Below are 24968 nucleotides of genomic sequence, written 5' to 3' on the forward strand. Positions count from 1 at the left end.
GAAATTAGAAAACGGTATCATTTATCATACCAATAGCTAGGAATAAACCTAACAAAAGATGTGTAAGACGTTTACATAAATAAAAGATCACATATTACTGAGAGAAATGAAAAGACCTACATAAATGAATGGCTGTATCATGTTCATGACTGGATGTGATATAGATCCAACGTAGTATCAATCAAAATCCCAGAAGAAACTGTGAAAATTGGTGAGGTATTTTTAATACTTATGTGGAAAAAGTAAAGTCCAAGAATGGTCAAGACTTCATGAAGAATAAGAGAGGAGCACTCACTCTACCAGCTAAAGTGGCTGTGGTATTTAGTGGAAGAATAAACAAATATGCCAAAGAAACAAAACAGAGTCTAAAAATAGTAAAGATCTGGGGCACCTAGGTGGCTCAGTTAAGCGGCTGCCTTCAGTTCAGGTCATGATCCCAGGGTCTTGGAATCAAGTCTGAAGTCAGGCTCCCTGCCCACTGGGGAGTCTGCTTGCCCTCTCCCTCTGCCTACTGCTCTGCCTACTTGTACTCTCTCTCCGTCAAATAAATAAAAAACTTAAAAATAAATGAATGAATGAATGAATAAATGAGTAAATAAATAGTAAAGATTCTCTTTTCCTTGGTGCCTGGTCAATCTGTTTTACATTTGGAAGAAAAAATAAATAAATAAAACTTGACCCCTACCTCACATCATATATAAAAATCAATTCAGACACATTGTAAACCTAAAAAGCAATAAATGTTAAAGCAATAAAGTGTCCAGAACTGTGCCATTCAATATGGCAGCCACTACCCACATATCGCTGCCTAAATTTAAACTAACTACATTTAAAATTCAGCTTCTCAATCACCTCAGCTAAATTGTAAACACTCAACAGACACTTTCAGCTCTGGGTACTATACTGAACAGTGTAGATATAGAACATGTCCTTATCACAGAAAGTTCTACTGGACAGTACACTTCTAGAATATAGAAATGCATGTGAGTCAATTAATTTTAAAATGTTCTAGAATAAACAGGTCAAAGTCATTTTCATGTTGTATTTTATTTAATTCCCTATAAATGCAAAATATTATCATTTCAACATGTAATAAATATAAAAAACATAAAAACTTAGATTTTTACATTCTTTTTAATACTATGTTGTTGACATCCAGCATGTATTTTACGCTTACAGAACATCCTAATTCCAACTAACCACACTTCAAGTGCTAGATAAACCACATGTGCCTGATAGCTACTATACGGAAAAGTGTAGATCTGGAAGATTTGGGAGACTAGCTTCAAGACATTCAAAACCAAACATAAAAAGACACAGGGCACCTGGGGGGCTCAGTCGGTTGTGTGTCCAACTCTCAGTTTAAGCTCAGGCCATGATCTCAGGGTTATGAGATGGAGCCCTGTCTTGGGCTCTGGGCTCAGCAGGGAGTCTGCTTCCCCTCTTCTTCTGCTTCTCCCTACCAATCAATCACACACTAATTTTTTTTTTTAAATAGAAGGGCAAGCCATGGGTCTTTAAAACAAAAAGGGGGAGGTGGGGGTGCCTCAGGTAGAGCATGTGACTCTTGATACTGGGGTTGTAGGTTCAAGCCCCTCGTTGGGTACAGAGATTACTTAAAAATAAAATCTTAAAAAAAAAAAAAAAAAAAAAAAGAACAAGCCACAAACTTAGAAAAGATTACCACAACATTACCAGTCAAAAATGTATAAGGAATTTCTAAAAGGGAATATGAAAATTATGAGAAAATTCAGTGGAGAAATGGGAAGAAGTCTGACCAGGCACTTTATAAGAAAACAGCCAAATTACTAAGCATATGAAGGGTCTCAACTTCAATAGTTGTCAGAGAAATATACATTAAAATCACAGTTAATAACTACTATATACCCACCAGAATGAACAAAATACAAAAGATGTAGGTTAAGAATATGAAGTTAACTCAAATTTGAATGCACTACTGGTGGGACTAACCATACATTGGTATCTTTTGGAAAAATGTTTGACAGGATCTTCCAGAAGTTGAACATAAGCATATCCACTCACAAAGCAATTCTAATCCTGGGTATAAGTTCCACGGAAATGCATGCAGACTGACACCAACAGACAAGAACATGAAAATGAGCACAATCAGCATTCATCATAGCTTAAGACAGGAAAAAAGACCAAATGCTCATCAACTGTTGAATGGACAAACAGAGTAATCTTGTACTAGAATACGACACAGGAATGAAAACGAAATTATGGCTTCACACATCAACACAAATAAATCTCACAGACTGTGCAAAAGATGGCTAACACTAAAGCACACACCAGACACAAAGCATATAATAAGCCATTATGTATTTATATAAAGTTAAAAATGGGTAAAACTAAACCAAAATAACAATGACTTTTTTTAAAAAAGATTTTTAAGTAAGCTCTACACCTGACATGGGGCTTGAACTTACAACCCTAAGATCAAGAGTCACATGCTCTTTCAACTAAGCAAGCCAGGCACCCCAATGATGACTTTTTGAAAGGAAGGTAGAGGGTAATAATTGGAGTTGGAAAGTGAAGTAACATTCTCTTTTTCTGAGTAACAGTTATAGAAATATGCCTACTTTGTGATAATTCATTGTGTTTTACTGTGTATTTTTTTCTTTTTTTTTTTTTTTTTTTTGACAGAGAGAGATCACAGTAGACAGAGGCAGGCAGAGAGAGAGAGAGTGAAGCAGGATCCCCTCTGAGCAGAGAGCCCAATGCGGGGCTCGATCCCAGGACCCTGGGATCACGACCCAAGCCGAAGGCAGAGGCTTTAACCCACTGAGCCACCCAGACGCCCCTTACCGTGTGTTTTTCTATACACATACTATATTCCAATGAAAAAGCTATTTTTTAATTTCTTTAAAAACTTATTTGAGAAAAAGAGAGCATGTGCATGAGAGAGAGCACAAGCACACACAGGGGGAAAGGGCAGAGGGAGAGGAAGAAGCAGACGCCCCACTGAGCAGGTAGCCAGACTGACTTGATCCCAGGATACTGAACCGAATGAGCCACGGAAGCACCTGGTGAAAAGGTTAGAAGTAAAATCTGGGGGGGCGCCTGGGTGGCTCAGTCGTTAAGCCTCTGCCTTCGACTCAGGTCATGATCTCAGGGTCCTGGGATCAAGCCCCATATCAGGCTCCCTGCTCTGCAGAAGCCTACTTCTCCCTCTCCCACTCCCCCTGCTTATAGTTCCCTCTCTTGCTGTCTCTCTGTGTCAAATAAATAAATAAAATCTTTAATATAAAATAAAATAACAAAATAAAGTAAAATTTCTTCACTGAAAACCAGTTAGAAAATGTAATTAAAAATTATAAGGCTTCTAGAAATAAACAGAAGATTATTAGAAAAAGAAATGTGTAAGATTACTGAAGGACAGTAAAGAACGACGACAAAAACGAGAGAGATACCACCTACATGGGGGAGATAGAAGGTACATAAAATCTTCCCAAGTGTACAAATTTAATTCAGTGTCAATTAAAATCCTAGTAGCTATTTGATTTCAGTAAGATTGCACAAGCTTATCCAAAAATTCTCATGAGGAGCAAAAGCCCAAAGACAACAAAACAATCTGAAAGCTTAGCAGGGTAACAAAGACTTCTTTATTTATAAAGTTACACTCACTAAAATAATACCGACCTGGCAACAGGAACAGACAAATACGCAAGAGGAACAGGAGAGATTTCAGAAAGAAAATCCGTAATACTGAGAGTCAAGCAGCAGCTCTTCCTCCCGCCATACACAAAAGTCACCTCCAAAAGACTAAATGTGAAGAGTAAAATTCTTTACAAGTTTTAGAAGAAAATTCAGGAGAGTGTTATGACTTTAGGGAAAAATTTTTCAGGTAAGACACAGAAACCACAAACCTTAAAAGAAAACTTAAATTCTTTAAGTATTACTCTACAGTAAAGAACACCACAGACAAAGCATATGACAAGCCACAAACCAGAAATCTTTGCAATGAGTCTATGTAAACAATGCATACTAAAGACCAGTACCCAGAATATATAAAACATATTTAGTCGATATGGAAGAAACTCCAATACTGCACAGAGAGCTACACAGATGATCTAAAGAGGATAGGCGCCCGTGGGTGGTTGTCAGTGGGCGCCCAACTCTTGTTTGGCTCAGGGTTTTGAGACTGCGCTCCATGCCCGGTGGGGAGTCTCCTTCTCTCTCTCTCCCTTTGCCCCTCTTACTGTTCAAGGGCTCTCCCTCTCTCCCTCTATAAAATAACAAATAAATCTTAGGGGGAAAAAAGAGGACAGCTTGTTGAAAAGATAACATAATTACTAACATAGATAATGGACCAAGACATTAACAGACAAAAATATCTGGCAAAGATCTAATGTAGAGAAGTAGAAACTACTATACACTGCTGATGGGAGTGTGTATTACAGGTACAATCGTTTTGGGAAGCAATCCGACATCTACTAAGGGTGAACATGAACATAATCTATAGTCGTAAATTTCGACTTCTATCAATGCATCTACGTTAGAGAAACTTTTGCCCTTAAGACACAGGAGACAAACTCAAGAATCTTCATTGAAGTACTGTTTTTTGTTTTTTTCTTAAATGTTAACTATCTTGTAACAGGATACTTTGACTGTAAATAACAGAACACTAGAAGAATATTTTACATAAAAAAAAAGTTGGGGGATGCCTGGGTGGCTCAGTGGGTTAGGCCGCTGCCTTCGGCTCAGGTCGTCATCTCAGGATCCTGGGATCGAGCCCCGCATCGGGCTCTCTGCTCAGCAGGGAGCCTGCTTCCCTCTCTCTCTCTCTGCCTGCCTCTGTCTACTGTGATCTCTCTCTGTCAAATAAATAAATAAAATCTTTAAAAAAAAAAAAAAAAAAAGGTTGGAAGAAATGGGTGGTTCCAGGATAACAACATGATCAAAAACCCAAGCTTGTAGATTTGTCCCCTCAAGAGGATCTGTTGTTGCTACAACCATTCCGTCGTTACACAACTGTATCCAAAGCTGGAGGACTTATCTTCATTTCTCTTTAATAAAAATAATTATAATTACAATTATAATTATTTATTTGAGAGTGAGAAAGAAAGAGAAGAGAGAGAGGCACCCGGGGAGGGCCAGAGGAAGGAGAGGGAGATGCAGACTCCCCACTGAGCAGGGAGCATGATATGGGGCTCAATCCCAGGACCCTGGGATCATGACCCGAGCAAAAGGCAGATGCTTAACCAAGCCCCCCAGGTACCCCTCTTCATGCCTCTTTTTACCCAGGGAGAAGAGTCTTGCCCTAAAGTCTCTCCCAGATTTCTCTTTACATATATTAAGAGCAGAACTGTACTACATACTCATGCCAAAACCCATCACTGGTAAAGGAAGAAATTACTGTGACTGGCTTAGACAAAGATATTCATTCCCCTGGGAATGGAAGGAAGCAATGTCTCCTCCATATGAGAGAGGAGGTACTCAAAGAACACGTGGGGCTTAACAGCAAGGCAAAATGAGGAAAGGAAGCAGCGAGGTAAAATCCCTTATTTCTAAGGAATGACAATCAATTATATAATAATTAGTGCCCGTCACAAAACCTACATGCCCATCAATGGAAGACTGGATAAAATAAATGCGGTATATTTATGTAATCAAAAATTACACTATAGTTATAAATATGCAACTATGAGAGAATATATAACATGCACAGAGCTAAGAAACAATTTAAAAAGCACAAAAAAGACCCATGTCCTATCATTTAAACACCATTAAAAATATGCAAAGCATTTTACTTTGGGGACATATACACAGACAGGTAGCAAGAACCTAATGTGGGGACGGTTACATTCTGGAATGGTCACTTTTCAGGAAGAGGAGAAGAGTCAGATGGCAGAGGAGGTATACACACTTAGCTGCATCCGCAGTGTTTTATTTCCTAAAAAGAGGGGGGTCTGAGGTACTGTGACGAAACAGTATGTTAGAGGAGCATGCTGGAATTCAGGTTAGGTTCTTCTAGGTGCTCTTCTTTAATTTTGAGGAGGTATCACATAACCTCTGTCCGTGATTCATCAGAGCATGGCTGCAGGGGCAGCAGAAGCAGCATCAGTCCCCCCTGGAACCTGTTAGAAATATAAATCCTTGCAGCCCACCCAGACCTAGTAACTCAGGAGCTCTGGCAGTAGAGCTTGGCAGTGTTTTATCGAGTCTCTGAGTCAGGTAATGTCTGAGAACTACGATCAATACAAATAAATCAAACACTCCCATTTATTTAAAATGATACTTTAGTCAACTGAATGTTAGGATTCCCCAAATAAATTAGGCAGAATTATTTTGTGAAAGATTTGGCTTAAGAATTTTGAAAAACCGGAGTGCCTGGGTGGCTCAGCAGTTAAGCATCTGCCTTCGGCTCAGGTCACGATCCCAGGGTCCTGGGATCGAGCCCCGCATCAGGCTCCGGGCTCAGCAGGGAGTCTGCTTCTCCCTCTGACCTTCCCCCTTTCATACTCTTTCTCTCATTCTCTCTCAAGCAAATAAATAAAATCTTACAAAAAAAAAAAAAAAAAACCAAATTAGTCGATAATGTTTTCTAATTCCAAAGCTACGTTAAGTCTGAAGTTTTGGTTTTTAAATCCGAACATTTCAGTTTCTTATACAGCCTCGTGGATAAAGTTACCATTTAAAAGACATTAATTTTACTTGTACACTAATGAAGATGAAAGAGCGTGGGTAATTGTGGCGATCACTACTGAGCAGAAAGAGGACAGTTTCACTCCCTGCAGTTCACCTTGTAGAAGATGCTAGTGAAAGAGAGTATTTATTTCAGTGCATGTCACTGCGTTCATTTGCTGTGTAAATGTCTTGCAGTTTAATCCATGCACGTTATCGCACTGTCAAAGGAATAGGTACCAGTGGTGGAAATAAAACAGCACATCTATTTTGATCAGGCAACAAATAACTGACCCCACGTGTAGCCAAACAAGTTCTATGCCCAAAGTGCAGCAGAGCCAATCACCGAGACACTGAATATGCATCAAGGAAAGGGTTTCTTGGGGAGGCAGACGAGGAGATGGGAGGGCAGGCCTGAAATCTGCCTGCCCGGAGGAGGAGACAGAGCCATTTCAAGGCAAACCAAACAAGGCCTGGGTAAAAAGCCGCAGCTGCATTGTTTAGTCCTCTTAACCTTTGGTCATCTGTTTCAATCACCACTGTCTTTTGGTCATTCCTCATTCTTGAGGGAAATGGGACCATGACCACTCCAGCTGTTCCTGGCTGAAATGGGGAGATCGGAGTGAGCAGAGTGGAACTTTCTGCATTCATTTAGAAATATTCTTCAGTTCCAACATACCAACTCAAACACAACATTCTCCTTTACCAAGATGTCTGCACTCTCATTCCCCTAGTAAAGTATCCCTATCTACAAACAGTGTAACCTGGCGACGGTAAGAGCACTCCTGTTCATTCAGGAGGATCACTACTTTCATTCTGCAGAATCCCTGAAAATATCATTTGAAACCAAGAAGCAGGTTAACTGGACGACTGGAATTAACCAGACTCTAAACTGACGGGGTGCACCAGGTCACAAGCGTTACTGCTGGGCTGCTGTGGTCATACTCTGCACGAGTCAGAATGACATATTCAACAGTGAGAACGACTGCCAACCTTGGCCAACAATGCCAAAATCCTAATGGTGGATTATCTTTTCAAGCTTGAGAGGTTGCCAAGAACAGAAAAACGCTAAGTTTTTACTGAATTCTTTGGACCAGCTCTCCTGAGTAGTTTTAGGTCCATCAGAGGGTCACTGATCCAAGCAGGAGTCTTTTTGATGTTCTCCTTGCTGACAGGGTACGGGGAACCTACGGACTCCTGCAGAACCAGCTTCATCTGAGTGCGGCGGATCTAACTCCCTTTAGCGTCACTGGAGAACGGGTGCTCAACAGCACACAGAAGGTGCCGTCCAACAAGGCTGGACTCGGTCCTCCAGACGTTTCCTCCTTCAGGTCTTTCGTGACCCCAGGTCTTCAGGATTCGGGCAGTGTAAGGGCACATTTGTGGGGCACACGTCAACCTGCTGGAAGCAAACTCACGTAGAGCAGCTAAGTATCTCCCAAAGATTGAATATCCTTGATAGGATCCAATTCCCTAACACAGGCCCTGTCAGGAATTCCTAAGTCATGAAAAGCATGTAGAACACAAGCCATCCACAGAGTACTTCCCCAGGGCTGAAACCAGGCTTATTGCTAGGGGCCATTTACCCAAAGCAGGGTAACCAGCAAGGCTTTCCCCCCAGGTTAAAATTGGCTTCTTTACAAATCTTTGCCCAAGTTTTTCCAAGCATAGGATTCATTTTTGTCCATTTTCCCAGCTGATTGGGGGCCGGATGAAGCATGCAATTTCCACTGAGTTTTACCAACATACCGGACACTGGCTTATGGGATCTTCGCCATAAATACCGTTCCGCTGTCATTGAATTGTTAGCAGCAATCCAAACCTGGTTTTGTTTAGAAGTGTTCGGACAACTTCTGATGCTTTCTCTGAATGGCATGGAAAAGCTTCAACTCAACTTGTACAAGGTGTTTATAAATATCAGCAAACGCTAAAAATACCTGTTGTTTGTGATGTCAACCAGCTCGTCTTCTCCAGGTTTGGTGCCTCTAAGAGTCATACCTTCTAGAACTGGTGGGAGCCCAGTCTCAGGATAGTTTTTAGCACAAATATCACATCTTTTGACTCTCTTTTTGATGGTTCTTTGAAGACTGGGACCCACAATATACTTCTGGATCATCTGGAGAGTAACATCTCACCCATCTGGGGTGTTTTGGTAAATACAACTGATTGTTTTTTCCACAAGATGTTCTGGGATAAGAATTATCCTTGTTCGTTGTATGTCCAGCTAGCTCTAGCTAGTGCCAGTAATGTATCCAAAACCTCATTCTTTAGTTCTTTGGTTTGCAGTGGAATACTGGGGCTGGTACTGACTTAAGTCTACGTCTGGTACTAAAGCCATTACAGAGGGTTTTGAAGTCTTTGTATGAGCTGCCAACTTGGCGGCCTGAAGTGCCCACCTGTTCCCTTGGGCAATGAAGCAATCTGATTTCTGAGCATCTTGGCAATAATAACTGACGTGTCACCCCAGCAGCCAGCACTCCTCTTCATCCTTGATCCTAAAACTGCTTCTGTGAGGATCACAAGGTCTGGATTTTCCAGTGGCAGATCTGGCAAATGACAACAGCTGGAGCAAACTTGTTCAATTACCTCTGTATCTCTGGTGATCTCGGAGTGGCCCAGACCACAACAGGCATGAAGACTATCTAAACTTGGGCCACTGTGGCAATTTTCTTCCAAGTTTATCTCAAGGTATCTAGCTCCACTTTGCAGAACTTCAGGGAAAAAAGAAGTTTTAATTCTCAATGATTCCAAGTCAAGAGAAAAGGAGAAAATCAGAAACCTTAGTTTGGAGAGTCTTGGCCAGATATTTGAGAAAACCGGAAGAATTCAGAATACAGACCAGTTTTCAGGAAAATAACTAATCCTTAAGGAAGTACATCAGGGGCGCCAGTGTGGCTCAGTCCATTAAGCATCTGTCTTCGGCTCAGGTCATCATCTCGGGGTCCTGGGATTGAGCCTCAGTGTCAGGATCCCCCCTCAGTGGGGAATCTGCTTCTTCTCTCCCTCAGCCCCTCCCCCTGCTCATGCACCCCCCCCAAATAAATAAAAAACTTAAAAAAAAAAAAAAAAAAAAAAGACCGTTCACCAGAACTGGAATCTAACATCCACCAGTGTGTACTACTGAAACATAAAATCTAAAATCACCCTCATTTCCACCAAAAATAGGGCAGTTTTCCCATTAGTTCTGGAAATCCCTTTTAAAAATTTTTATTTATTTATTTATTTGACAGAGAGAGAGAGAGAGACAGACAGACAGACAGGCAGAGAGGGAACACAAGCAGTGGTAGTGGGAGAGAGAAAAGCAGGCTTCCTGCTGAGTGGAGACCCAGATGCAGGGTTTGATCCAAGGACCCTGGGATCATGACCTGAGCCAAAGGCAGATGCTTAACAACTGAGCCACCCAGGTGCCCCAGTGCTGAAAATTCTTGGTTTAGTTTTATGAATCTAAAGGTATCAGGTATTTGTCATTACAATGCAACTGATGAGGAAATTCTGTGACACACACTTCAATACTTAGAATTATTAAGCGATAACATCATATGAGGATTTGGTAAAACCTTAGGAATTTTATATAATTTCTGGAAAAGCAACTGCATTCACCTATACAATATAACCTAAGAAGGTTTATTATCACTTATTTGACAATGCTCCCCATGTAATTTGATCTATCAAATTAGCCTCATTAGTCAAAAAGACTTCTCTTAGAAGTTCAATTTGGGAAGCCTGTCAGAAATATCAGAAGGTTTTAAAGAACATGCTTAAATAGCATTACACATCGTTACAAAACTTAGTATTTGATTATCTATTTAGCCGGGGTGGCAATAAGAGATTCTAAAGGCAAATGCAAAGGGTTTTTTTTAGGCAGATCAAAGACAAAAACCTTTGGTTTTAAAATTTAGACAAATAATCTAAGAAACTTATTTTTACAAAGAGAAGAACCAAATTCCAATTTTTTTTAAAGATTTTATTTGACAGAGAGAGAGTAAGCACAAGGCAGATGCTTAACCGACTAAGCTGCCCAGGAGCCCTCCCACCCCAATTTCCAATCTTATACTGCAGTACTTCTGATAAAACTCATCCATTCCAAAATATATTTTTTAAAAAATGTTTTCAAATTTTTTAAAAAAATGCAGTCTCTCCTTTTTCCTATCACCTCCCACGTTGATACATACTTAGTAAGAGTGTGTGTGTGTGTGTGTGTATACATATATATATCTAAACCTAGTAAGACAAGGACACCAAGGCACTGCATAGACTGGGAGCTCTTGTCGTGGATACGGTGATGTCCCCATCAGAGCCTCCCGCAGGAAGGAAAGCTCGCGACCCCAGGGAATGCCGGCCAACAGTTCTCACCTCTCAGAGGCTTGCGGGGTTTGCGCGGACTGAAGACAGCGGCCTCGCCAAAAGTGTGCTCTCTTCCCAGGTGGTCACGTCCACTGACTGTTCAATGTGAGGGTATAAAAGTGCAGTCCTTTTGCCACAGCTCAGGATGGTTCTCAGGGCAACCCAACTTTTGAAACTTAGGTATCAGCAGAGGCTTCTGCTGACGCGGCATCACTGCTCACCTGCGGTCTCATCTGGCTCTCCGCGCTCCCTTCTCTTCTCCGGGTGCTGACTACTCCCCCACGAACTTTTTTTTATAGACTAATCTCCACAATCTTAATCCCAACTGTGCATAAAATTCCTTTCCAAAGATTCCCTTCTCATAAGCCTTCTACAACTTTCCTTTTTACATTCAGATATTCTCCCAGAATTTTCCTTTTTAAATAATGAGTCTCATTTTCCCTGCATACAGAATTGTCTCCACTAGTCTTATTTATTAGAATTCTTTCTAAGGCTTTACTTTTTTCCCCCCTTTCCGACAAATTTTGCAACAAAAATAACATGAGCCTACCTCACTTCTGGTAAACACAGGCAGAACAAAAAGTTCTACATCTAATGCTGACAACTCTAAAGATGCCTATTTTAATTAAACCAACAACCTCAAATTATCTTTAGTATTGAATATTTTCCCAGATCACATGGACCTGAAGAACACTTGGTTAGTTTCTATTTTTGGATTTTAGAAAATCCAATTCTTTTAAGTGTTTGCCTAAGAACCAACTAACTAGAGTTCCTTTACAAATTAATTTTAGAAAAAAAAAACTAATTTTAGCAATAACCTCTGGAGGGATAGAAAGTATCTCACATTTACAACATACATGGACACACGAATACACAAATAAGATACAAACAAAATCCTCACTGAAGGCCCAGTATCTTCCTTTCATAAAACAAATCCAGGGGTGCCCGGCTGGCTCAGTTGGGAGGGCATGCTACTCTTCATCTCAGGGTTGTGAATTTGATCTCCATTAAGGTGTAGAGATTACTTAAAAAAAAAAAAATTAAAAAATACAAATCTAATTGGAAGACGGTATTATAATTTATGGACCTGTTTATCATTTTTTTCCGAAGTCTAATAAATATTGTGGCCCAGCAGTGTTACAAAAAGAGGTGATTTTTTTTTCCCTTTTCATGGATTCGTAACTAAACGTTGCCCAATTTTGGAGAACACAGCCCAAAGGCCTGCATGTGGGAATCATCTTATCATTTTCCAGTTAGAACATGGCCAGTTTTGTCCAAAGATAGCAAAAGCTGCAGCAACAAACAAACCCAATGAAATCCGTGGTACCTCTGTGAGCGCTGAAAGTCCTCCCTGAAAGTCATCTTCACCAACTGAACCAAACGGCTTCTAATCAGCCTTTCCTTAAGAGAAGAAGGCTAAGAGAACAATAACCCCTATGTGGAGGTAATCCAACGGGGGAAAGAAATCTGAGGAGCCAGACCAGACGAAAAGGAAGAAACAGCTCACAGGCTGGGCGTGGCACATAAAGCACTTACCAAGAGCCGGCCTTCCAAACCAAAAATGGTTTCCTTGCCCTAAGAGTTAAGCACCAGAAGTTCATGGTTCTCTGTTGAGCTGGGGCTCCAGGGACAGAGCCCCTAGGACAGAGATCCCACGCAGCACCAGACTCCCATGACTTGACTGGAGGTCAGCAAACCACAGGCAAGGAGCTCCTGGTCGGTCACCGAATTTGTAACTGAGCCCAAGTTTGTAAAGCCTGACACAGAGCAGACCCAGTCACTGAGACATCGACTGCTCAGCAAGAAGAGAGTTTATTCAAGATGCAAACAGGAGGGGAGATGCAGAGAGCAAGCCTCAAATCTGCCTCCTCGGAGGAGAGCCAGGGATATCTAAAGGCCAACAAACAAAAACAAGGTCTGCAGCTGTGCTTGCTGGTCTCATTACCCTTTGGGTTACCATTTTCACATTAAACACAACAACTGTGGGTGGTCTGTACGAGACTTCGATTGTCATGTGTCGTGTTTTAAGTGTACAGTACTCAATCTGCTTATTGCAAGAATTCTAAATATCTTGATTTCCCTACTTATTTACATTCAAGAGTATCACAGGAATGCAAATACATGAGTGACATCATAGGTGTAAATTTAAACCCGAGTTAAGTGTTTTTTTCTCAATAAATCATTCATAATTTTGCATTTCAGTTCAGAACTGCTACACAAATGCTTGCCTCAGAATCACTTGGATGAAGTATGCATTCGTCAGCACAGACTAAGCAGCTACTGCAACGAACCTCTCCCCAAAAGACAGCAGCTTAAGAAACAAGTTTATTTCTCTCTGAAAAATAATCCAAGATGGGGCACCTGGGTGGCTCAGTTGGTTAAGCCACTGCCTTTGGCTCAGGTCATGATCCCGGGGTCCCTGGATGGAGCCCTACATCAGGCTCCCTGCTCTGCAGGAAGCCTGCTTCTCCTTCTCCCACTCCCCTGCTTGTGTTCCCTCTCTTGCTGTCTATCTCTTGTCAAATAAGTAAGTAAAATCTTAAAAAAAAAAAAAAAAAAAAGAACGAACGAACGAAGTATTTAGTGAGGATAGTGGTTATAAATTGCTACGGGAAGTGGTGGGGAGGAAGCAGGGAAATCTGGGCAGTGTCAGTGTGCTATTTCTTCAGTGCTGTTACATGGGTATGTTCACTTCATGAAAATGTGTCAAGCTTTATACTTAACATTTGGGTACTTTCCTGGAGGTATGTTTTATTTCAGACAAAACAATTTTTTTCAAGGATTTTATTTATTGACTGACTGATTAATTTAGAGGGCCTGAGTAAGGGGAGAGGCAGAGGGAGAAAAGAGAGGATCTCAAGAAGCCTCCACGCTGAGCTCAGAGACAATTGCAGGTCACATGACCCTGAGATCACCTGACCTGGATTTAAGAGTCAGACCATTAACGGACTGAGCCACACAAGTGTCACCAAAATAATTTTTAATCCTTTAAAAAATACGTATTTCAGGGACAGCTCGGTGGCCCAGTCAGTTAGACGTCTGCCTTCAGGAGAGGTCGTGAGTCCAGGGTCCTGGGATCAAGTCCTACATCCGTCTCCTTGCTCAGCAGAGAGCCTGCTTCTCCCTCCGCCTGCCGCTCCCCTTGTTTATGCGCTCTCTGTGTCAAATAAATCTTAAAAAAAGAATATATATTTCAGGGGTGCCTGGCTTGCTCAGTTGGTGGAGCATGCAACTTTTGATTTCGGGGTTTTGAGTTCAAGCCCCATGCTGGGTGCAGGTATTACTGAAAAAGTAAAATCTTAAAAATATATATATATATTTTTTTTTTCAACTATCATTTATATATATATATATTTCAACTTTCAATTAGTAAAATCAGCAATACATAGCTTCTATCAACAAACGTATATTTGCCAATCTCCAAAAACAAACTTATTTTTTAACTTCTTGTTTTAAATAACTTAAGATACAGGCACCTGGGTGGCTCAATCAGTTGGGTATCCAACTCTTGGTTTTAGCTGAAGTCACAATCTCCATGTAGTGAGATCGAGCCCCAAGGCAGGCTCAGCTCTTAAGTGTAGAGCCTGTTTGGGATTCTCTCTCTCCTCTCCCCCTGCCCTTCCCCCCACCTCACTGCCATTCACACACTCTCTCTCTGTAAAAAATAAAAATTTTTAAAAAGTAAAAAATAATTTAAAATACAAGTTGTAAATACAGTTCAGTTTCTATATACTCTTTGCCCAATTTTCCTAGTAACGGCTTATATAATACAGTACATTTTCAAAACCGAGAAACTGATACTCCTATAACTACAGACCTCATTTCACTATTTTTCATCTGCACTTAAAAATACTGTAATAGAAAATCCACTTCTTAACCAGAAAGAAAAAAGGTATTATTGGTAACCAAAAGCTCTTGCTTAACAAACTGTATGATTAAACATATCTGTGTACATTTCTATTACAAATAGAAGCAATTAGGGTTGATAATCTCCATACCAAGTTCTTTTAAAAGGCTTATAAACATCTTTAATTATAGGCTTTCTATGGTAATTTTTTCTGCATAAAGTGTGAAATTCCAATTTTTGAATTTTTAAATAAAATTAAGAAACCTCTATCAAGAACAAACTGAAATATACACTAATTGCTGACAATACAAATTTTTCTATATTTTGTCTAAAGAAGATAATTATCTTCATTTCGTATAGACATAAGAGTAATAGAAGACTTAAGATAAAAAGATATTTAAGTATACTAGCTAAATACTCCTATAAACAGAAATCTAAGACCCAGAGGATGTATATGATATGATTAATGTGATATTTCAAGTGTGTGGCAAACCTCTAACTTGAATACCTAGGACTCTCTCTATGACACCAGCATATTTATATATGATAAAACCATAACACTGTGAGATAATTACTAATGTGAGTCATCTAAAGTATACTACCAAAATTTTTAAAGGGAAAACATACTGTCTCCGATTACTTATGGTTAATATTTAAAAGTCAGTAAGACTAGCAACAGATCAGTTAACAAAATGATTGCTTGACATAAAATAATATTAGACACTAAATAATTCTATTTCCAACAATAGGTTGCTATTACTGGAAAGGCCTGTAGTATATATCCTGTGTATAATCTATTTAACATTTGATTTAAAAAAAATATTTACTCAAGAGAGTATTTTTTTTTAATAATTTTATTTTTTATAAACATATATATATATATATATATTTTTCCCCCCCCCAGGGGTACAGGTCTGTGAATCTCCACGTTTACAAACTTCACAGCACTCACCATAGCACATACCCTACCCAATGTCCATAACCCCCCCCCAACCCCCCTCTGCCCAGCAACCCTCAGTTTGTTTTGTGAGATTAAGAGTCACTTATGGTTTGTCTCCCTCCCAATCCCAACTTGTTTCATTTACTCTTCTCCTACCACATTAACCCCCCATGTTGCATCTCCTCTCCCTCATATCAGGGAGATCATATGATAGTTGTCTTTCTCCGATTGACTTATTTCGCTAAGCATGATACCCTCTAGTTCCATCCATGTTGTTGCAAATGGCAAGATTTCATTTCTTTTGATGGCTGCATAGTATTCCATTGTATATATAAAGAGAGTATTTTTTTAATTAATTAATTAATTAATTAGAGAGAGAGAGAGAGAGAGAGAGAGAAGGAGCGCGCACAAGCAGGGGGAACAACAGGCAGAGAGAGAAGCAGGCTCCCTGCTAGGCAAGGAATCCCACCCAGGGCTCAATCCCAGCGTGACCTGAGCTGAAGACAGCCACTTAACAGACTGAACTACCCAGACGCCCCAAGAGGGTGTTTTTTAAAAGGAAGTTTATATCTCAGTTCACTCTCTCATACATACACAAACACACACACACAAATAATCATAGGAAAAATACTATAAATTGCTTAGCAAGGTTTTAAAACTAAGCATTTCAATGCTCCAGGATTGGTATTTTGAAGGTCGCTGAATGACAGCAAAATCAAAAGAAAAAAATAATGAAAACACCCAACCTGGATTATATAGATATATCATATAAATAAACTTTATGTGAAAAATCCATTTAATAAATGTACACAGTATCCCAATTTCATAAAGGATTTTTAAAAAGATTTCACTATAGGACTTCTTTAAATAATAGTAGAAATTACTTTTATATACATCCTGAATCACTGACCTTTATACCACTAAATGACTTCATTAATCTTTACACCCATATTGGTAGCCAGATACCAATTTGGTTTCCCACTGTTATTCAACAGCCAGCAGTACACACAACACGAGACTGCTCGCACACTGAAGAAACACCACTCTGGAAGTCAAAGACCTCAGAGATCTGGCTCCGCCACTCACTCGCTAGGAGTCGCTGCGCCAATCACTTAACCTCTTTAGGTCTTATTATCACTTGTAAAGTGGGGATATTAATACCTGTTCTATTTCACAGTAAATTAAGACAACCAAGTAAAATAACAAGTATTTTTTTCAAAGTGGTAAAAGCTTTGAACATTTTTCTGTTTAACTTACAATGCTAAATGCTATTTAAGTGCAAGTTATTAATGGTAATATAACCAGGATCTATTTTAAATCTCATTTCTGACACACACGCTGAATATAGTACTTTGTACACAGTAAAGAAGCGAGGACAGAAACCTTTGTCTCTAACTCATCCCAGCACTGTCAGGGTTTCCAATCCGCAAGACGGAAAGAGCGCTTGCATTTACCTATCAACAGAACTACTGTATATAAAGCTGTTCTGTAAAACAAGTATATTACCCTAAGATATTAATGTGGCACTAAGCATCTTTCACTTAACTTCCAAAAAGTGTATCTATGGGGGGGCGGTGGGGGGCGGGGGCTTTGTTTTGATTCCTTCGAGAAAGTGCTATTGAGAAAATTCAAGAGCACATTCAGCATTAGTGCGTCGAGGGCCAACTCGAGATTATGAAACACCCAGCGCACCAGTATTCGAGAAGTAGGAAAGAATCATCACAACGTAGCAGTTTCACGGATATCGCAAAACTTTTCAAGCATAAAAAAAAACCTTTCAAGGCCTAAAATTCTTTTTAGTAATGAGTTCTCAGCGGGAACAGCTAGCTACATCCTGGCACAGCTTCAAGTTCTGCTTCTTCTTTCTCCCACTCGACCAGAGACCTCATTTACGAATGCCGTAGTTTTAGTCTGGAACGCCAGCGTAGCTCTTCCCAAAACACCACTGTCCAAACAGTCTCTTAATATTTCCACTGAGATTCATCCCTATAAAAAGTTGGATGCGTGCTGTGAAGGGAACTTGGGTGTATGTAATCCAGGGAAGCTCCTGTTTCACTAATTTTAACAAGAGAGAATGAAAACATCTGAGCCTAGATTCAAGGAACCAAATCAAGTATCAACCTATCAAACCCATCTTTACTGTATGTTAAACTTTCATGTACAAACCTACATTTTTCTCCTTGTGGATCAAAACAACGATCTCAAGTCTGCTCTTCAAGTTCTCGTTACAGGGAGCCTGGAATCATACCGCTGAAAGCCCCTATGATAATCCTGTGTCTGTTCTGTTACTTATGAATACAAGGAACATCAGATCTGTCATTAGTAATGTAATGGCTTTTATCCGTCACAAAATACTGCGGCAGCCTTTTGGAACTACTAAAATGGTTATAATTTTAGGTTACCTTAGACTTCAACCTCTTTCACTCCGAAGGCTTACAAACCTACATGACAGGCAAAGAGGACTTCAGAGTGTTAACTTTAGGACCTGACTCAGGCACACAAGCCTAACTGACTCATCGCTATGGGCAGTTGCCTTTATTCTAAGAATAGTTACTGCCACTCTCAAATTTTCACCAGTCCATTCACCTTGGCTTTTCCCTTTGTGTCACTGTTACACGTCCCTGATTTTGCACCAGCTGTCTTTCATAAGCACTGCCAGTTAAAATGATCCTTTCCATGAGTACGGGGGGGGGGGGGGGGGGAAATCACAGAATGTCCAGGGCAATCTTTATGAAACATTTTTGAACATTTTTATAGCATTTATAATATTTTTTGATGATGGTGACAACACAAGCTATATCCTCTTCACCATGGAAGCTTTCTGTGTGATTCATTTTAAGTGTCCCTATAGTTATTTTAAGCCACCCAGGGATTCTTAGTTGTTGAACAAAGTGAAGATTCAGCACTTGTCATTTAACAAAATCTTACAAAAATCTAATTCCTAAGTCGAAGCTACTTAATTTTTAGTAGCAAACAGCAATTTCATTATCAATTATCAATCATCTTTATTATCAAGTTTAACAATGTCCAACATGTAAGAAAACTACGCCTTCTTCTGTAAACACAGTCTTCTTAGGGCACATTCCCTTTCTTACAGAGCTACATTCAGATACAGAGGTGAGATAGATTCCGTGATAAGCACATGGAAAAGAAATTAAGTATTAATGCCATAAGAAACAAAGTTCTACAGGAAAGAAAAAATAAGTTTATTATAATAGCTATATAATATTTATAGTCATAAAAATATAACACTACTGTCCTAAACCAAAATTACAGGATAATTGTACTGAAAAAAGCAGGGGTATAGATAACGGGAGAAGGTACTGAAAGAAGAGTAGTAAATCTTCATCTTTCATTGAACAGATAATGACTTAAACTGCAAATCAACAAGCACTAATGAACACATTGGAGACGCGGCAGTTGAATAACGAAATAATCGACTAATGAAACAAAAGGAATTCCCGGTCTCTCTAGGCAGAAGAACATGAAAGAAGACTGCAAGGACTGATTTTTTTTTTTTTCCTTTTCCCTAAAAACTTCACAGAACTATTTATTTTCATGTACACAAGGACTAAAAACAAAACAAAACACTAAACTAAAAATAGGCTTAAACAAACAAAAAAAAGGGCCAGTGATTATAAATCTTAAGCTTTTGTTAAACAAAGTCACATTTTGTCACATGTGAAAGAAAATGAATTACTTACAGTTTCAAGATTTTCACAAGCATTAGTAGAGTTTTAATCACAATATGCAATCGCTTTAATTTCAATTTGTGCTATTATTTTTGGGTACTTGCTTGGGAAATTTCAAGATGCAGGGAAAGACTACAAAACACGTTAGCACTTTTCAGGTCTTGTTACATTACTTCCAAATTGGTTTCTAGGGAAATTAAGCTTGGTTATACTGCCACCAGCAGTATGATTGGAGCATTCTCTTTAGTACTCGGTACTATTAATTTTGAAGTAGAAGCTTTTGCCCTATCTTTACTTCATCCTTATTCCTGGTGTCTCAGTATTCTAACATATACGAGCTTTTGCATAACATGACTTGGTCATATTTTCTGCAGAAAACATCTTCAGTTCTGTGCTTTCTTTTTATTTTGATTACAGCAGTATCTTCCCTTTCATGTATGTAGTAGAGGTTTTCATACACATGCAATGAAACCTATGAAATTTTTTTTGCAATTTTTTAAATAATTTTTTAAAGATATTATTTATTTGACAGAGGGAGACACAGCGAGTGAGGGAACACAAGCAAGGGGAGTGTGGGATGTGATGCAGGGCTCAATCCCCAGGACTCTGGGATGGTGACCTGAGCCAAAGGCAGACGCTTAACGGCTAAGCCACCCAGGTTCTCCTTTTGCAATTTCTTCTATGGTTTCTAAATTTAAGAAGTTTTTTCCTCCTGACATTATTTTCTCCTAAAAATAACAAAGAACAGGGGCATCTGGGTGGCTCAGTGGGTTAAAATAACAAAAAACCTAATTAAAATTAACATGACCCCTAAATTCACTCATTTTTTAGGGAAAAAGAAAAACAACCATTTAACTAACAAGTAATACATCCTTATCCGTTAAACTAAAAAAGTTTGTATTTTATCTTCAATAAATTTTTAGGTACTTGTAATTTAGGCACAAATCTTCATAGGAAAAGCTGTAAATTGTAAATTAAATTATGTATTACATAATATTTACAGTGAATTTAAAGAGCACTTTTTCCCTAAAATCTCTTTCAGTGATTTTAATATATGTGATTTCCTTATTTAATTGGTATAATTATTTTTTTTGAAAATGAACTTTCTATTTACACTGGCTATGTACATCAAATTTATTCACTTTATTTGAAAAAAAACTAGAGTATTCCAATTTAAAACAAAATCTTAAAAAGTTTTGTTTTTAATATGTTCCTAACATTAACAAATTATGAAGTCAGTTAAGCTCTACACTAAAAAAAGCTCCACTGGAATGGAAAGCATGATCTCACTGCTTTATAATATATATTATATAGAATATATGTAATATCTAACTTTTCTATATTTCATTATAGAATGCAATTTTATAACTGTATAAATTTATATAATTATACATTGTATAATTTATATACAATTATACATACTTGTATATAAATTATACAATTATAAACTGTACAAATTTGTATAATTTATCATTGTAATAAACATTAGTTATGTTTTTCTAATATATTGTTTTACTGACCTGTTTTCTTACATAATAACTAATCATATTATTCTATGTATCTTAATAAGGCAGAGTCCTGAGAAGTATTACACCGAAACATTTGTTCACGGGCCTGTAAACATGCAATCTTAAGTTACTTTATGAGAGGTGTGAGGAGAGAAGAAAAAGGAAAGGGAACAGGAACAGGGAGAAGGCATAAAAATAAGTATGAAGCATTTTCTGCTCTGAAGGAGGTACAAGGAAGACACTATCACCTTTTAAATGAACTGTGAGAGATGCTACATAAGCAGAACAATTGAGAGAATTAGGTGGAAACCGAAGGTGGAAGGCCAAGGGCTTCATATTCCATCTCCAAGCATGAAAAAGATACACAAAAGCAGGCTGATTTGGTGGATGGGCCATAGCTTGCTGACCCTTAGCACTCTACACATTTTTTTTTTAAAGATTTTATTTATTTATTTGACAGACAGAGATCACAAGCAGGCAGAGAGGCAGTCAGAGAGAGGAGGAAGCGGGGCTCTATCCCAGAACCCTGGGATCATGACCTGAGTTGAAGGCAGAGGCTTTAACCCACTGAGCCACCCAGGCGCTCCCCCATTTTTTTTTTTTTTTTAAATTACAAATTCAGCAGACTTAAAGGGAAACCACTATTTTAGAACTCAAAACTCACAAAATACATAAAGTGAGTTCAGAAAAAAGCTTACGGGTATGAGGGCATGGACATGGTTTCTTTTTTTTAAGGCATTAAAATAACAGAACAGTGGGATACATACCTTAGTAATTTGGTTACTACAACTGAAGACCATTTAGATTTCCTAATTTCCACATGAATGAAAATAAGTCTAAAAACTGAAGTGATCAATGACTGACAAGTCTCAAGATAATCATTACAGGATTAAAAATAACTTTCATACTTAAGTTCATAGTAATTCTTAATTCTGGCCCTATGACATAATCTTACTATATTAGTAAGAGAAAGATACTTCCTACAACATTTTGATTCACTTTTCTAATCCCCAAAAACCTCTTTTCTGAATGGAATGGATGGTCCCCCAAAGTAGGATACATATTATTAAGTGTGAACATGGCTGTTAGAAATGTTACTTCAAGAGCAAATGTTATCTCATGTCTCCCTCAATTTCAGCAGTAAAGTATCTACAATATAATGAGTAATTGTAAAATGTAATTACAAAATCAGGTAATTATAAAATCATCTACCACTAACTCTTAAAACAATTTAAATACTACTTGAAAAAGGTTTTAGATTTTATCCTTATAATTTCAACCTGTAACCACTGCCACCAACCACTGCCCCATTCTTATAACATCTTTTAATATGAAAATCAAGTATTAAAAATCTATTAAATATCCAATCCCTGTATCTAGCAATCAAAAAACCTTATGTTCTGATAACAGAAAAATAAAATTTGACACTATTATATGTCATGTCATAGATCAATTATTGTGTTGTTTTAACATGTCTGAACATTGTGTAGTCTCTTAAACAGTTGGAAATAACTTCAATAATGCTACTGTTATTTAAACTTCACAATTTCAGCAGTAAAATCACCTTCATACCTACTAGAAACATTTTTTAATATTCTGATTGTAGCTAATTTTATTTTATTGAAAATACACTTGCTTATTTTGGAAAAAAACTTAACAGTCATTGTATGACCAACTCAGAATTAGAAACAGAAATTAACAAAAAAGAAAAAAGTAGTTCAGCATATTGGTAACTGATCTAATTTGAAACCTTATTTACAGGACTATAGGAAATCTTGTGGTTATTACAGTCCTTGAAGACTCTCTATTCTTCAGACATCATTCTAAATCACAGATCGAAATAAATTTGAATTTTAAAAAATCATGTAATTTTAACATTCTCAAATTTTATTTTCAGTATAGTCGAGGCAATACAAAGCTACATGCGACTAAATTAAGACAGAAAGCAAATCTCTGCATCGCTATAATACCATAAGCCTAGATTAAGTGACTAAAATTGCTGTTATTCATATACAAAGTTAACCTCAAAAACACACCTTTAACATACACCTTTCCTCCTGTTTTGGGAAATCCCACATGTACTCTTGCAAGGAAACCTGGCATTTTACTGTCCTACCTCCACCCAAAACTCACTCCATACTTGAAAAACCAGGGGTTAAAAGCAACCAAAATCAACCAATTCAAAATGACTACGTCCATCTTATTAGTGACACTAACCCCAAAGTAGTCTAGATATCATCTAGCTCTAAGAAATCGAATTCTAATTTAAATAGATCTTGTTTTAGGAAAAGAGAAAGGTGAAGAAGCTATCACTAGGGGGCAGCATCGAGCTGTTGGGACAGCCAGGGCATTCTAACATGTAAACTTTAAATCAAGGTGAGTGTATTTTTAATGAAAATTGCATTATAATGAAAGACAACTTTATAGGGTTATAAAAATGTTGTAAAGGAAAAAGGATAGCTTTCTGTTTTGATTGGCTACACTTCTTTCCCTTTTCTACTATTTAATTTTTCTTGCATCCTGAGTATCAGTTTAAAATGCATTAGTAATGTTTAAGATTGATTTAGAGGGAACAGGAGGGGAGGGGAAACGGAGAGGGAGGGAATGTCAAGCAGAATCTGTGTTAAGCTTAGGGCCCTATGTGGGGCTCTATCTCATCACCCAAGATCTGAGACAAAACCAGAGTCAGACACAACAAACGAGCCACTCAGGCACCCCAATAATGTCCTTTTGATAAAAGCAAAACCGATGACATTTCCATTGAGGTAAGCACTTTAGAGACAAGGACTGATTTTTTTTAAGATTTATTTATTTGACAGCGAGACAGCGAGAGAGGGAGCACAAGGAGGGGGAGTGGGAGAAGAGGAAGCATGCTCCCCACCGAACAGGGAGCCCAATCCTGGGACCCTGGGATCATGACCTGAGCTGAAAGGCAGAGGCTTAACCCACTGAGCCACCCAGGCACCCCAAGGACTGATATTTTTATCCAAAGTATTCCCTTGGGTTAATGCTAAATTTAAGTTCTGTTACAGTCAATTAACATTTTATACTTTATCTAAAAGGTTCACAAGCAAGCTTTGCCCATTCATTGAGTAACATCATGAGCACTGTGTGACCGCAAGTTGTGGAGTATGTCGCACCTCAAGGGTTTAGTAGGACAGGGAAAACCTGATGTAAGTAGGGAATTTTAAGTTAGAAAATACGAGAAGCAGAAGAAAATTCTATAAATATATATTTAAGTAACAGAACAATAACAACAGGATAACGATCTCTGGCAAAGGCCCAGTAGAAACCATTTAACCTCAATCAAGTTATCAGAGTTAAAGACAGAAGGTTGTCCTCCAACCACTGAGGAAAAATTGAAACACTTGCATGTCGAAAAGAAGGTAAAACAAACTTAAGTTTTTCTGCAGTCCTTTGTTTCATTATGTCACTTATGAAGATCACAGTAAACCCATGGCATAGGTTTTTTAGCACAAGTTCATAGATAACAGATTAAGATAAACTTGCTCACCGAACTAGTTAATAATGGGTTATAGTTTTAAACGGTGTGCTCTCTCACTCGAAAGCCCTAAATTCTTTCCAGTACTGGGCAATAACTTGAGGATAGAGAGGTTGGAGAGAACGGCGTAACAAAATAAATTCTCTTTAATTATGAAGTAAATATAATTTCCCTTGCTGTAACACCTGTATCCTACGTTCTCCATAAAGTAGTAGAACACTAAAATGAAAACCCACCCCTCCAGTAGTACTTGCATACCATACTCGAGGCCTCCTAAAAGTACTTCAAAAATCGCCTGCTCAAAAAAGGGGAGTATCTGTTGGCCTTTAAGTTGCAAAATATAAACTGGCAACGGGAAGAATACAGCTTATCACACAACCTATTAGTGCTATCAACTGGTAAGGAGGGTCTTCCCTGACCGCTCATTTTAAAGAGCATCATTCGTCATTCTTACACAGGGATTCTTAAGCAGGAGTCTGTGTATAAAATT

At 38.4% G+C, this 24968-nt stretch overlaps 1 protein-coding gene across 4 annotated transcripts in view; it reads right to left on the bottom strand.

The window, feature by feature from the left end:
- The window catches only part of SLC39A10 (solute carrier family 39 member 10), a 65738-nt gene that overhangs the window by 38662 nt on the left and 2108 nt on the right, over positions 1-24968 (bottom strand). The window contains exon 1 of one of the 4 annotated variants that reach the window (XM_032860191.1): positions 19481-19677. The exons of the other annotated variants lie outside the window; for them this stretch is intronic. The gene's annotated coding sequence lies outside the window, so the exon portion shown is untranslated. Of the gene's footprint in view, positions 1-19480; positions 19678-24968 lie in introns of those variants that run through there. 4 annotated transcript variants of the gene reach the window in all.

The sequence above is a fragment of the Lontra canadensis genome, unplaced genomic scaffold (assembly GCF_010015895.1).
Source record: "Lontra canadensis isolate GAN:19392208 unplaced genomic scaffold, GSC_riverotter_1.0 scaffold18, whole genome shotgun sequence".
Taxonomy (NCBI): Eukaryota; Metazoa; Chordata; class Mammalia; order Carnivora; family Mustelidae; genus Lontra; species Lontra canadensis.